Source organism: Manis pentadactyla, chromosome 9 (genome assembly GCF_030020395.1).
Source record: "Manis pentadactyla isolate mManPen7 chromosome 9, mManPen7.hap1, whole genome shotgun sequence".
Lineage (NCBI taxonomy): Eukaryota > Metazoa > Chordata > Mammalia > Pholidota > Manidae > Manis > Manis pentadactyla.
This window is the reverse complement of record NC_080027.1, coordinates 41,310,158-41,324,674: the sequence shown is the minus strand read 5'-3', so window position 1 is coordinate 41,324,674 and position 14,517 is coordinate 41,310,158. Positions and strand designations below refer to the sequence as shown.

At 43.4% G+C, this 14,517-nt stretch overlaps 1 long non-coding RNA gene across 1 annotated transcript; it reads right to left on the bottom strand.

The window, feature by feature from the left end:
- Positions 1–14,368, bottom strand: LOC118914122 (uncharacterized). The gene is made up of 5 exons (XR_005025487.2): positions 14,235–14,368; positions 12,257–12,353; positions 1,910–6,510; positions 732–798; positions 1–109 (listed from the first exon to the last, which is right to left on the bottom strand). It is a non-coding gene; the product is annotated as an uncharacterized LOC118914122 (long non-coding RNA).
- Between the last annotated feature and the right edge of the window lie 149 nt (positions 14,369–14,517).

Below are 14,517 nucleotides of genomic sequence, written 5' to 3'. Positions count from 1 at the left end.
TCAAATAATGCCTTCTTACCCACAGGCCTGGCACCTGTCCCCAAAGCATGGCTTCTTTCCTGTATCTTTGTTCCTTGATCTGGAAGTAATACCTCCCTCTTCTCCTGACCTGGAGGAAAAGAAACAGCCTGAGTTATCTGTAGCCTGGAGGCTGAGAGTAAAAGTAAAGTAAAGGCGAGCACTATGGCATCTTGTCCCATTCTCTCACCTCTAATTCCAAACAGCTGCTAAAGGTCTGGATGGGTCCATTTTGGGAGGCCTTCATGCAAAAGCACTCAAAAGGCCTTCACTCCTTGCATCCACAGATGTCCAACTAGATGCTAGGACATCACCCTGACCATGCCCAGGCAGCGGGCAGAGCAGAGCTGAGATGTCCACACTCCAGGGCCTTGTTCCCATGATCAAGTGAAGGACTGTTGGAGAATGTGGCTGTAGGCTCTGCCCTGGGTCAGGGTTTATTCTGGAGCCAAAATCCACACCTGGAACGGGCCTAGGACTGGCTTAGCTTCCATGGGCATGAATTGGAAAACTTGGAGCTGGTATATCAAGAATATGCAGATTACAATCTACTGAATGAGGAGGTACCAGCCATGCACATGGGGTCAGCAGGTAGCTCCACTGGCAGTTGAGATCCCACTTTGCAAAAGTGAAAATTATGGGCCCCTTTGATTGAAGGCACAGTTTCAATACACTCACACAAAGGAAGTAAAGTCACAAGATTTATTACTTACAGATTCCAGAACCAGCACATTGAGCTGGGGGAAGGGCAATCCTTTGTTGTCCCAGGTCACTAGTGAGCTGGAGATAGACGGCAAGAAAGCAAGCACCTATTACTTATGAGATGATTGAGGCTGAGGTCACTTAATTTTTCATGGGCTCCACTCTGAATGGCCTTTTTTTTTAGCTTTTTAAATTTTTATTATTATTATTTTTTTATTTTGGTATGGTTAATGTACAATTACTTGAACAACATTATGGTTACTAGACTCCTCCTATTATCAGTCCCCCCCACATACCCCATTGCAGTCACTGTCCATCAGTGTAGTAAGATGCTATAGAATCATTACTTGTCTTCTCTGTATATACTGTGAGTGGCCATTTTTAAAAGTGCCCTGGGAAAAGCAAAGTAGACATCTGTGGTGGAAGTCCTAAACTCATCCTTCTAAATGTCCAGACTCTGTGTGAGCAGGCTTGTAAATACTGTAAAATGCCTAGGCAGCAACTCAGAATGGCTGTTTCCTGATCACAGGGTGCTGCTGTGCAGGCAGCTCCTGCCAACCACTACCCCCTGCCCTGAGGCCCCCCGTGTGCCGCGTCCGCAGGCATCTCCACAGGGCTCCCCCGGGGGAGGCTGCCTCCTTCAGCACCTTCTAAATTTAGGGCTTGAGCTCTGTGACTCATTCCTAAATCTGCTTTGCTCCCCTCCTCCAGGAGTGTGCTCCCATGGTATTTTTATCCTCTGCTGCCTCAGACTGATTAATAAGTCCCTAGAATCCTGCAGCAGCCACCACACCACAGAGAGCTCCCCAATCTGCCACCTCATCTCAGCTATGCGCTTCTCTCTCACCAGCTCCTATACTCTGCCTCCCCTTAACTCTCTCCACACCCACTTCCATGCTGCCACACTCTGGCCAGAGCCCATCCAGTTGGTCACACTGGGGACTGGCTCCAAGCAGGACCAAGGTGGCAGTGCTAAGGAGAGATGGACCCACACCCTGCTCCCTCCAAACTGGTTGCCAGGCAGAGCCCTGATCTAGTGTCTGAAGACCTGAGCTCTGGCCCAGACTCACTCCTGCCTTGGTGGGGCTCTTGGTGAGTTATTGGCCCCTCTGGACTTCTTTCCTCTTCTATAAACAAGGGATTTGAACCAGACCTCCATTACAGAAGCCTGGACCAGAGCTGAAATTACCACTGGGTGAGACCTCCATCTTCAAACAGGGTGGTCTGGGGTTGGGTATCTGATGTCAGGTCCTGTCTCCCACGCAGGCTTCTCCCTGTCTTCCAGGTTTTTGCTCAAGCCCCTGTTGTCAGCCTTTTTGGACATCTACCCTACAGAGAGGAAGGGTTATTTATGACCCCACACCCTGTAGGGGCTGGAAAGAGCCCAGGGTCTGGTTCTGGTATGACTGTCTAGGGCTGTAATGTGCAACTTTAAGCAAAAATCACCTTAACTCTGGACCTCAGGTTGTGGGGAAAGGGATCGTGTTGCAATGTGGAGGTGTAAACACTTGAAGCACCTGTTCTCTGCTAGGTTCTTAGTGCCAGAGGACAGAATAAGTATATGAGTCCCCCCCTCAACTTGAAGTGCAGGCTCCCATGGCACTGAGTGGAGGTATCCAGGAGTTGAGCAGACCTGCCTCTGCCTGTCTCTAGTGAAACCCTGACTGCAGCTGGCCTCAGCTTGCGTTCACAAGTAACAGCAGTGGCTAATGTTTACTGTGCACATACCACGTGCCTGGTGCTGTTCTGTGCACTTATTTAATTCATAGTTATACCTTGAGACAGCTCTCGATAAAGCTTACCACCCCCACTTTACAATTTGAGGCACTGAGAGGGATGGTGATTTGCTAGGGGTCACAGTGTAAGTCACTAGGAGAGCAGGTTAAAAGTCAGATCTGACTGCAATCCTGGCTTCTGTTTGCCACCCCAAGGTAGCTCTTTTTAGAGTATACATTAGACACTCAATAAATGTTTGATGAAGATGTTTGATCACTGCCATGTAATGGAAAGATCCCTATTCCAGTTCAGTTCTACCCTAACTCCTTGTGTGTCCTTAAGAGAGTCCTTTCCTCTTTTAGCCTGTTTCCCCTGCTGAAAACAGAGATGATAAGGCCCAGAAAAGTAGTTACCTGGAAGTGTGGAGGATCTTAGCTTTCTACTTCTACAAACACTCGCCTTTTATGATTTGCCTGAGAAGACTCCATCTGTACCCAGACCTTGGGGGCTCCCAGCCCTTTCCCTCCCATTCTCCAGAACCTAAGAGCACCCCATAGAGAAATAGCTGGGTACACCCCAGCTCCACTACCACAGGGAACAAAGATATTTCACTTCCCTGGTGGGCAGCTCCCTGGTCCTGGAGGTGGTATGGTGTGCTCATGGTGCCACCTGGCTAGGGGAGTGGCTCCTACAGTCTCAGCTCAGTGTGTATCATTTCCTCTCCTCATCACTCAGCTAGCCCAGATATCACCTCCAGCTGCCACTGGGTCCAGCCAGAGTCACCTGAGTGCCCAATTCCTCCCAGGCTAGAAATAGTCCAACATCTTCCCACTTCCATTCAGGGTCTGTCCCCTTAGTACTGCCCCTCATCTGTCACACCTCGGCTCCTTCCCTTACCTGGGCTGCTGTCCGGAGAAGCAGTGTCTGTATACTTCCAGCAACACTGTGTTCTTTCTCCAGCATTCTCCAGATGACAAGCAGAGCAGGGCCCTCTCCGATTAGACCCAGGTAGGGTAGGAGAAGGCTTGAGAACAGGGACTTCCCCAGGCCCGCAGAGAAATCAATCTCTAACTGTATTCAACTGTATCCAACAAAGACACTGATACTTGGGGTGTGGGGAAGGGCTCTAGGCCCAAAGGCAGAGCTGGACTTTAGCCCTCGTTAACAAGACTGTTGAGACCTGAGGCAAGCTCCTGCCCCTCTGGGGCCTTCAGTTTTGCAATTTGTAAAATGGGGAAATGGGCTCTTCAATCTGCAATCACCTGACTATAATAATTTTGCCTTCATAGACTGGGAATTTAGTTTCAATTCTGGATACCATTCGATCCTCCCCAAAACCTATTTGCATTTACAAATGCGTAGGCTTAGGTTCCTAAGGGAACAGAATACCCAAGGTCTCACAGCAAGTCAGAGGCAGAGCCTGGGCAAGAGTCCTGAACTCTTCTCCTGCGCTGGTCCTTCATACTCTGTGATGCTAAGTAAGACTCAGGCTGTATGCCTTTGTCTTTGTCTGACCCGTCGCCTCATTTGTAATAGGACTGCTTAATTTGAGGATCAAATTACGAGAGTCAAAGAAGGGGGCTGTGCTTTGCAAACCATAAGAGAAAGGACAACAGAATGACGACTGTTCCGTTCCATTTCTACTCAGCACTGTTATCTCCTCTGAAAGCGTCCCCAAAAGTTGATCCCGAGACTCTCCGTGTGCGCAGGCGCTCTTTGGAGTTTACAGAAGCGCGAGGCCCGGTATTTGGGCGTGAGTTTCCCTCCGGGGGCCGCCCAAAGGCCCTCCGGCTGCTCGCGGTCAGACGCTACCCCCAAGTCCCCTAGTGAGTGTGGCCACGCTGTCCCCACACTCCCTGGTGCCTCCGTCGGCCTCGCAGCAGTTGAGGGGTCTCCGGAGGGGCGGAGAACTCAGGAGTGGCAGGAGGAGGCACAGCGCGGTCGCCATCCTCCCCGGTACCCCAGCGCCTCAGGCATGCTCCCTAAACGTCCGGGGACGATTCCAGGGCTCCTCAACGGAGACACCCCGCGCACTGCCTTATGGGACTTTTAGGTCGCGGCTAGAATATTGAAAGAGTTGCGACGCCGTCCACACTACACGTCCCAGAAGCCCAAGAGCCTGAGCCGCAGAACAAGGATCCGGGGAGTGTTGGGGGATGGAGCTTGTGGGTCTGTGCTGGCAGGTAAACGCGGGGAAGCTGAGGAGCCAAGGGATCTGAGCCTGAGGCACATTTGTGGCTTCAGGCACGCAGGAGTTACACGGTAGCTGTCATAGGAGAAGGACGTTGTTATGGTTTAGTTTTGGAAAGACTACTCACTACCTTTCTGCACCTCCTACATGGCTTCCACTCCCATTACTCCTTGGAGACTGTGCTCACGGGGGTCACAGTCGCCTGGCACTCTCAGTTCTCTTACCATGCGGTTCAATAGAACTTTCTGTTATGATGGAAATGTTCTGCATTTGCACTGTCGTAACATTTGACATGTGGCTAAGGGCCCTGGAGGAATAAAACTTTTTATTTTATTGAATTTATTTCAAAATCACTTAATACATTTAAATAATTAGGTGCAGCTAATGGTTACCCTATTGTACAGCAGCACAGTAAACTAGACCTCTTAGGGTTCAACAACAATCACCTCCTGCTTCCTGAAACTGACTGACTCCTACCTACTCACTACTCTTAGTCTTTGCAGATTCCTCCTCCATTGTTTGACCCTAGAAAACCTAAAAATTAGTTGGGTCTGTAAAAATCTGCCCTACTGTTCATCAGGCTGGAATAATAGACACAGATAAAGCCAGCTGCAAAATTAACAGGAGATATTGTTTTTACCAAGGACATACTGCAGCTATAAAATATCTTAACAACCCACTCCCTTCTTAGACACCGAGCAACTTTGTTTTCTAAAATCATAGACTATCAGAAACTTTGTTGTTTGAAATTATGTAAGATGAAACTCTTGCCTGGAGGAACTAATTCACTAAGCAGACAGGATTTACAACCCAGGTGAAGAGATTTAGATAGGTATTTCTGAACATAATATTCCACATCTGTCTTAACTTTATTGTTTCCAAGAAAACATGACCCTGGGTCCACTTAGCACTCCAGACCTGGTATCAGCCCCTTTACTCTCAGCTGCTGCTTTGCTCTCAGCTGTCAGAATATTGCTTCATTTAAATTTCACCTAATTCCATGTCTTGCTCAAATCTGGTAATAACTCTCTTTTTTTCTTTGCATTTGGTGGGACACCCTATGGTTCTTCTGGCATGTTGTTTTCCTCATAGCAATAGGTCAATAAACCTGACTTTGCTGGACTATGGATTTGTCCCTGGTGGTCTTTGGGTGACTGGGCTAAGACAACCTGAAATGCTGGTGTCCTCCGGGTTCTGTCAGAGGCCCTATCTTAACTGTGCATACTCTCTTCAGATGACCTCATTCACTTCCATCCATATGCTGATAACTCCTGAACCTCCAGCTCAGGCCATTCTCCTGTCTCTGGGACATCTGATTCTGGTTGATTCCAAGTGTGTCAAAAACTGAACTTTTTTTTTGGCAAGCACTCTTCACTCCTGTGTTCTAAGTAAGAACTAGACAGTGACCACCTCTGATCATGAAATGGGTGGGGACACTCCTCAGTGGGGGCAGGTACCTCTTCACCCACTGTCCTTAAACTGCATTACACTAAATTAGCTGCTTTTCACATAGGTCAGCATCCTAAAACCTTAAAAAGTTGGGAGAAAAGGGGGGGTGTTGGGCGCGGGGTTGTGGTTTGCAGGTAGAAACAGGGCCTGTATTACTCTGCCCTTTGTTTCTGGCCCTTCAATGAAAGTAGGACCTGAAGGAGGAAGCTGCAGAGGAGATTCCACCTGTCTCTTCTTTCTCCTCCTCTCTCATGGTGTGCTCTTGCAATGTGAGTGAAGCCCCATCCAGTCCCCAGTGCCTTCTAGTGTTTTGGGAGTTTCACAGACATCTGCCATCACTGAGCTCTGTGGAGAGGCACTGCTGCTGGGAAGGAGGGTGAATACCGTGCAGGAAGCTTCCTTCCAGGCTGTGCCCGGTTCTCTCTCAAACATGTCTGAAAACAAATACATTTCAACATCTTGAAGATTGAACTTACTTGTGAAGGACCCTCTTGCCACTTCATCCCATACCACCTCTGCCACACCTCATCTACTGAAGAAGTTTGTATTCCTCTTATTCACAAAACTTTGACCTGACTTCTTAGAAAATAAAGAGGGGTCATCTTCCCCTTTCCTGCCCATTTCAATGCATCATTCACATAGTCCATGCTGAATGGTGCCCAGATCCCAAGTTTCTCCCCTTGGTGGTTATAGTTTCAGTTTACCCCATCCCCAAAACTGTTTTCCCTTTAAAGAAATAGTCAATAGTGCAAGCATGTGGTGTGTAGGGAAGGCTGGGATCCCAGGATCCCATTAGCACAGATGAACTCACTTCCCTCAAACCCTGAGTGCTCTGACCCTTTCACATCTTTAAACCATTTAATTTTTAGTACTATATTATTTAATTTATAATCTTTGGTGAGCCATTGGTTTAAACATAAATTTGCCTCAAGATGATTATTACCAGATTCTTGTATTTATCCGATCAAAATTCATACACAGCATATCCAGATGTCTCTAGGACTGCAAAGCCACAGCTAAAGGAAAGAAAAAAGTACATGTGATGATCACATCCCATTTGGCTTATCATGTACCAAGAATAAAGCCAACAACTCCCACAGATGTCATTTGTGAAAACTGTTTGCAAACAGCAGTATGAACCACTTCTCATTTAGAAACAAAATATAAACATTAGAAATAAAAAATAAACCTGTTGGCTTTTAAGAAGTATTATTAAGTATTTCAGACCTATATTTCCAATATTGGGACACCCAGATCTACTAGCTCCTTCTTTGGATTACACTGAGTTCCGTCTGTGGAAGTACCATGATAGATGCCACCATTCATCCTGTCATACACTGGAGTGTAACTGCTGGGTCCAAGGATAAGTGTGTGTCTGTGTGTGTGTGTGTGTGTGTGTGTGTGTGTGTGTGTGTGTGTGTGTGTGTATTGTGGCCAAAGTGTGTGTCTGTGTGTGTGTGTGTGTGTGTGTGTGTGTGTGTGTATTGTGGCCAAAGTGTGTGTCTGTGTGTGTGTGTGTGTGTGTGTGTGTGTGTGTGTATTGTGGCCAAAGTGTGTGTCTGTGTGTGTGTGTGTGTGTGTGTGTGTGTGTGTGTGTGTGTGTGTGTGTATTGTGGCCAAAGTGCCCTCCCAGTAAGTTAGACTTATTTACACTTCCACCAGCAGGAATGATAGCTCCATTTCTCCACACCCTCACCAACTCTGAATATTATTCAGTTTCTTAATTTTTGCCAATCTGATGTGATTGGCATAAAAAATGACCTCTCATTCATATTTTAACTTACATTTCACTCATTGTGCATAGTTTTATTTTTTGTAGACTATTTCTTTTTCTTCTGATAAAAGTCGCTGCCCAGTTTTATACTGGGTGTTCTGTTCTTTAGTTGACTTGTGCAAGTTCTGTACATCTGGATTTGACTAATTTGTTATATATATTGCAAGCATTTTCTCCTCATCTATTGCCTCCCTTTCTACTTTGTGCACAGTGTCGTTTTTTTGAGTTTTATTGTGGTAAGATATATGTAATATAAAAATGTCCATTTTAACAATTTTAGGTGTATAATTAAGTGGCATTAATTACATTCACAATGTTGTACAACTATCACCACTACTTCCAAAACTGTTTCATCATCCCAAACAGAAATTCTGTAAACGTTAAGCAGTAATTCCTCCTTCCCCCCTTCCCTTATCCCCTGGTAAACTTGAATCTATACTTTCTGTCTTCATGAATTTGCCTATTATATTTCCTATAAGTGAAATCATACAATATTTGTCCTTTTGTGTCTGACTTACTTCATGTAACATAAGTTTTAAAGGTTCATATATGTTGTAGCATGTATCAGAACTTCATTCCTTTTTATGGCTGATTAGTATTCTGTTTGTAAACCACATTTTGTTGATGGACACTTAAATGGTTTCCACCTTTTGGCTATTGTGAATAATGTTACTATGACCATGAGTATATGAATATCTGTTTAAGTCCCTGCTTTCAATTTTTGTGACTATGCACCTAGGAGTGGAATTGCTAGGTCATGTGGTATTTCTGTGTTTAACCTTTTGAGAAACCATTAAATTGTTTTCTAAGTGGCTGCACCATTTTCCATTCTCACCAGCAAAGCATGAGGTTTCCATTTATTTCCACATCCTTGTCAATACTTGTTCTTTTCCATTAAAAAAAATTATTACAGCCATCCTAGTAGGTGTACAGTGGTATCTCATTGTGGGTTTGATTTGCATCTCATTGATGAGTAAGGATATTGAGCACCTTTTCATGTGCTTATTGGCCTTTAGTGTATCTTATTTGGAGAAATGTCTATTCAAGTTCTTTGCTCGTTTTTTGAATTGGATTGCTTTTGTTGCTTTTAAGTTTTAGGAGTTATTTATATATTTTGGATACTAGACCCTTATCAGATATAAATTTGCAAATATTTTCTGCTATTCTGTAGGCTGTCTTCTCACTTTTTTGATCATCTCCTTTGACGCACAAAAGTTTTTAATTTTGATGAAGTTCAATCTGTTTTCCTTTGTTCCAGTGTTTTTTGGTATCATATTCATGAAATCATAGTCATGAAGGTTTTCCCCAAAGCTTCTTTAAAAAATTTTATAGTTTTAGCACTTAAGGTCTTTGAACCACTTTGAGTTAATTTTTTGTATGTGGTATGAGGTAAGGGTCCAACTTATCCTTTTGCATATGAAACTCCAGTTGCCCCAGCACCATTTGTTGAAGAAGTAATTATTTCCCATGAATGGACTTGGCATTCTTGTCAAAAATCAATTGGCCATAAATGTATGGGTTTATTTCTGGATCTCAGTTCTATTCTCATGGCCTATATGTCTAGCTTTATGTCTGCACACTGTTTCTACTCTTGTAGCTTTGTAATACACCTTGCAGTGTGATGTTCCCCCAACTTTGTTCCACTTTCTCAAGATTGTTTTGACTATTTAGGGCCCCTTGCAATTCCATAAGAATTTGAGGGCTGGCATTTCTATTTCTGTGAGAAAGGCTCTTGGAATTTTGATAGGGTGTGGTGTCTTTTCTTTTTGGAAATTTTACATTTTGATGTGGTTAAATTATCTGCCTTTACGCTTATGATTTCTGGGGTTTGTGTGTTGTTTAGGAAAGTCTTCCCTATTCCAGGTTAAGACAATATCCTAATTAGTTTCTGATATCTTTATTATTTTTATGGTTGTAAGTCATAATGTCATATAATACCTTTGTAACTTACTTTTGCACATAGTGTGATGTAAGGAATCTAACTATAGATTTTTTCTAACTGTCCTTACATAATAGTCTTTCCTCATTCTTTAAATTATTTTTCTTGGGGATTCTTTTTTGAGGTGAATTTTAGAAACAATTTGTCAAGTTCCACGAAGAAGATATACTATTGAGATTTCAATTGGAATATAATGAATTCACAATTTGTATAAATTTTTATTTTTAATCTTTCCAACCCCAAACATGTTATATATTTTCTTCCATTCAGTTATTCTTTTATGTCCTTTAGTTAATTTAATTGATTGTATTAAGATATTAAATTGTATTAAATATAAATTGATACAAACATTCAAATTAATTTGTTTTTCATTCGCAGCTTATACATTTTTTCTAATGTATATTCCTGAGTATATTAGTTTTTGTGGTTGTTGTGAATGACTTCATTTTTACTACATTTTCTAATTGGATATTACTGTGATGATAACTATTTAATATATGTACTCTGAATATTACTTATAGAAAATCTTTCCTACATTAGAGCAAATAACTGGAAGCAGCCTAAATGTTTATCAATATGGGACTGATTAAATAAATCACAGTACATCCATACAATGAAATGGTTTGCAGCTTTGAAAGGAATGAAGTAGATCTATATATTCTGATATGGAAAGTTTCTAAGATGTATTGAAAATATATTGTTATATAAAGAAGCAATGAATGGAACAGTGTGTAAATGCTACATTCATGTTTTTATGTTTGTATATGCACATATATTTCTGAAAGGATACACACTAAGTTGTTAATGGTGATGCTCCTAGAGAAGGAGACTAGGAAGTTGGTGTGTGTCAGCAACAATGATGGGTTCAACACTCATTTTTCTCTTCCAGGGAACATGGGAAGACTACATTTCCCAACCTTCCTAGTAGATATGATCTCATCAATGAGATGTGTCACATTGTTTCAAGGCCCTTAAGTGTCAGTGTGAATGTTCTTCCCATTCCCATTCCCTTAATCTCTTTCTCATCTGATCCCAGTTGGGATTAAAGAATTTGAGATGATGATACTAGGTGGCAGCAGCTTGGGTGTGAATCACTGCTGGAGGAGAACAGTTCATTAACTTGGCCTACTCTACACTGGGATGTGAGAGAAATAAACCTTTGTGTGTTAAGCCACTGTGATTTGAAGGTTTATTTGGTACCACATGTAGTAGATTAAAGATGGCCAGAAATTCTGACACTCCTTTCATTGAAAGCTGAGGTCTGTGTCCCCTGTCCTGGAATCTGGGCTGGACTATGACTGCTTTGGCCAACAGAATGCAGAGGAAATGAGGCTATGCTAGTTACTGGCCTCAAGCCTTAAGAGACAGGCAGCTTTCTTACTGTTTGTTGGACTGCTTGTTTTGGGATGCTTCTTCTCAGAATTTAGCCATTTTGCTCTAAGAAACCTAAGCCACATGCTCTGTAGCATCTTATTATACTGATGGACAGTGACTGCATTGGGGTGTGTGTGGGACTTGATAATATGGGTAAATATAGTAACCACAATGTTGTTCATGTGAAACCTTCATAAAAGTATACATCAATGATACCTTAATAAAAAAAAATAAGTAAAAAAAACCCCCAGCTATGTATGTTTTATAATATCATATGAACCTATTTAGGATTTTTAAAACACAATTGACTTAGAAAACAGCATAAAATTAGCAAGAATTTACAATGACTTTTAAAAATAGTTAAAACTGTGTTGATATTCAACTGAATAATGCCATGTTTCATAAAAATATTAATCTTTTGGAATTTATTTGTACTAGAGCAGTAAACGTTTTATCTACTGTCATAGAATTTGAAGCACTCTAATCAGTTACTTTATAATTAATAAAAATAATCAAAGTAGACTAAAATACAGTTAACATAAAAACTGATAATGTTACCTTTTTAAAAAATAGTTTCCTAAATAAATAATAAATCTGGGTGATGACAAAAAAAAAAAAAAAAAAAGAAACCTAAGCCACATGGAGGGGCCACACATAGGTGCTTTGGTTCTTGGCTCTAATTGACCTTCCAGCCAACAGCCAGCATCTCCTGACAGCCAAATGGGTAAGCCACCAGTAGCAGGCAGCCCAGCTCTGTCTTCAGATGGCGCCAGCCCTGGTGGTGGTGGCTGGAACAACATGAGAGAGACTGAAAGTGAGACTTGCCCAGCTGAGCTTACCAACACTCGGGACCAGGAGAGCTATTAAGGAAGAGTATTAAGTAATAGACCACAGAAACAGCCTGTCCTATCCTGACCAATATGCAGGTGTGAGCAAAGAGGCTAATTTCTGTAGTGTTTGAATTTTTGGCTCTGTGCATATGATTATTTTTCAGTTAAAAAGAGCTATAATGTTGAATTAAAAACTTCTAAGCATTGGGCCATGAAAGCCATTGTATATTTTTGGTATCACAGCAACAGCACTGGACACTTACTGATCACCTCCTCAATGGGTGCCAGGCCCTGTTCCAGGTGCTGAAGACAGAGCCTGATCAAGGCTCACTTGGTCCTGGTTCTCCTGAAGCTTCCAGCCTGGTAGGAGACACAGATCATAAATAATGAAACAAACACAAAAACCTAATTTTTCTGGGAGTGATAAATGTTCTGAAAGGAAGGACAATTAGGTGATGTTGCAGACATTGACTGGGATGGAAGCTATTTTAGATTGGGTTAAGAGGGAAGATCTTCTGAAAGAACCTAAGAATTCTGGAGGAAGAACAGCAGGAACAGAGAGCAACCAGGTCAAAGGGCCAAAGGAGTATTGTGTCTGGCAGAGATTTTAGTGTTGTGAATAAGGCTTTATTCACAAAGTGAAAAGAGGTAAGTTCAGAGATGTAGGCAGGAGCCAGAGCAAGCGGGGCCCTGAAGGCCACAGTATGTGGGTTGGGATTTGCTGGAAAGCCTCTGGAAGGTTTTAAGTAAGAGCAACATGAGCTGGCTAAAGTTTTTAAACAATCACTCTGGCTGCTGGGAGATGCCTAGCTCAAGTTCAAGTTTCAAACAATAAAGTTTGTTAGATCTCTAAATCATGACATAATCATTTCTTATATTTATTGGTCATCGAATCATATTTTCCTTACAAAATTAAGATGCATTAAAAGGTATGTTAAATGTGAAAAATAAAAATTTGTTTTCATATATTATGAATGATATGTAAAATTTTAAGTGAGCTTTATAATATAATCTCTCATACTCTACAGATAGAATATAAATATTTTTAGTTAAAATCAGTCACTTTATCATATACTGTTTAAAAGTGGCAAAATTATTTAATATTTACTAGAAGTGTTTTATAAAAAAGGTCAGGAATCTCTGACCCCAATATGCCTCCTTATCTGAGAGAAATAGCACCTCTGCACCTCACAGTCAGGCAGGATCTGTTAGTATACTGTATACACAGCCCCAGCAGTTTTGAAGGTGTCCCCAGGCACCTGAGAGTCAACTAGCTGTAAATAGAATTAATCACTGTCACCAGCTGGCCCTGGGCCTCCATGGTTACCATGCCCTTCTCCTGGAAACAGCTTCTGGTAAATGTTACCACTCACTGCTCACTCCTTCAACAGACAGGCTAGGATTGGGCTGAGGTTGAGGTCAGAGAAGCCTTAGCTCTCAGTTGCAGGGGCAGGAAAGTTTTCCTGGAAGAAGTGACCCCTGAGTAGGAGCCAGGCTGGCTAAAGGGGAAGGTGTTCCAAAGGAACATGTGCAAAGGAAATGAGGGTCAAAGACAATGACATGTAGGGGACTAGAGGCTTGCAATGTCAGGCAAGCAGGTCATTGTCATTTCAAAGCAGAGCAGGATACACTCTTCTCCGGTGCCACTGTCATTCACTGCTTTCCAAGTCCTGTGACCCATTCCCATCCGAATCTCAACAAACCTGTCGCCTCCAGGGCTTGTGTGGCTCCCTAGCACCACCCAAGTTCTTTTGGCATTTACTCACCGACAGCAGGCCCTGAAGGGGTCATACACAGTGCACCCCAGAGTGATGCTGGGTCCAGCCAATCCCTCCATTCATTCTTCAAGTCATCCTGTGTCTGCAGAGCTCTGAACAGGGATCTTACTGGAGACAATTCCCTGCAACTCCTGCTTCACTGTCAAGTGTACTTGCAAGAGATACTGCTGCTACTTCAGTGGCCTCCCAAACAGTGACCTGCTGAACCCACTTCTGGGCAGCGTCACGCAAGCCACTTCACCCTTCTGGCCCAGGGGTTTGCTGGCTGAAATCAGGCTGCTCTCATATACTCTCAGGGACCTAAATTTTCTGTGATGATCTGGGCCCCTAAGACCTAGCTTCCCACAAGGATGGTTCTGCCTCCTTACGAAATTTTTACCTCGAACCTCAGCACTTGGTCTTCCTGCTGCCTGGAATCCTCTTCTCTCCTATGTCATCCCCCACTACCCAACTCAAACGCCACCTCCGAGAGCAGGGCCTCTTCCTTCAGTCCTTCCTCCTCGGTGCTTTCTCATCTCGCGGTCACTGTGTGTGCCTGGTGTCTGAGTCGCCTCCCCTCCTGGAGCTGAGCGTCTCGGGGGCAGGGTCCGGGCACGATGCGTCTCCAGGTCCCTCGCTCGAGCGCGACCTGGTCCAGAGGACGCGTGGGCGAGCATCTCTCACTTAAATCGTGCCCGGGCGCTGAGGGGTTAAGGAGCACTGGCTCTGGAGTCCCCGCGGCGGCGGAGCGCGCCCATAGGCGCGGG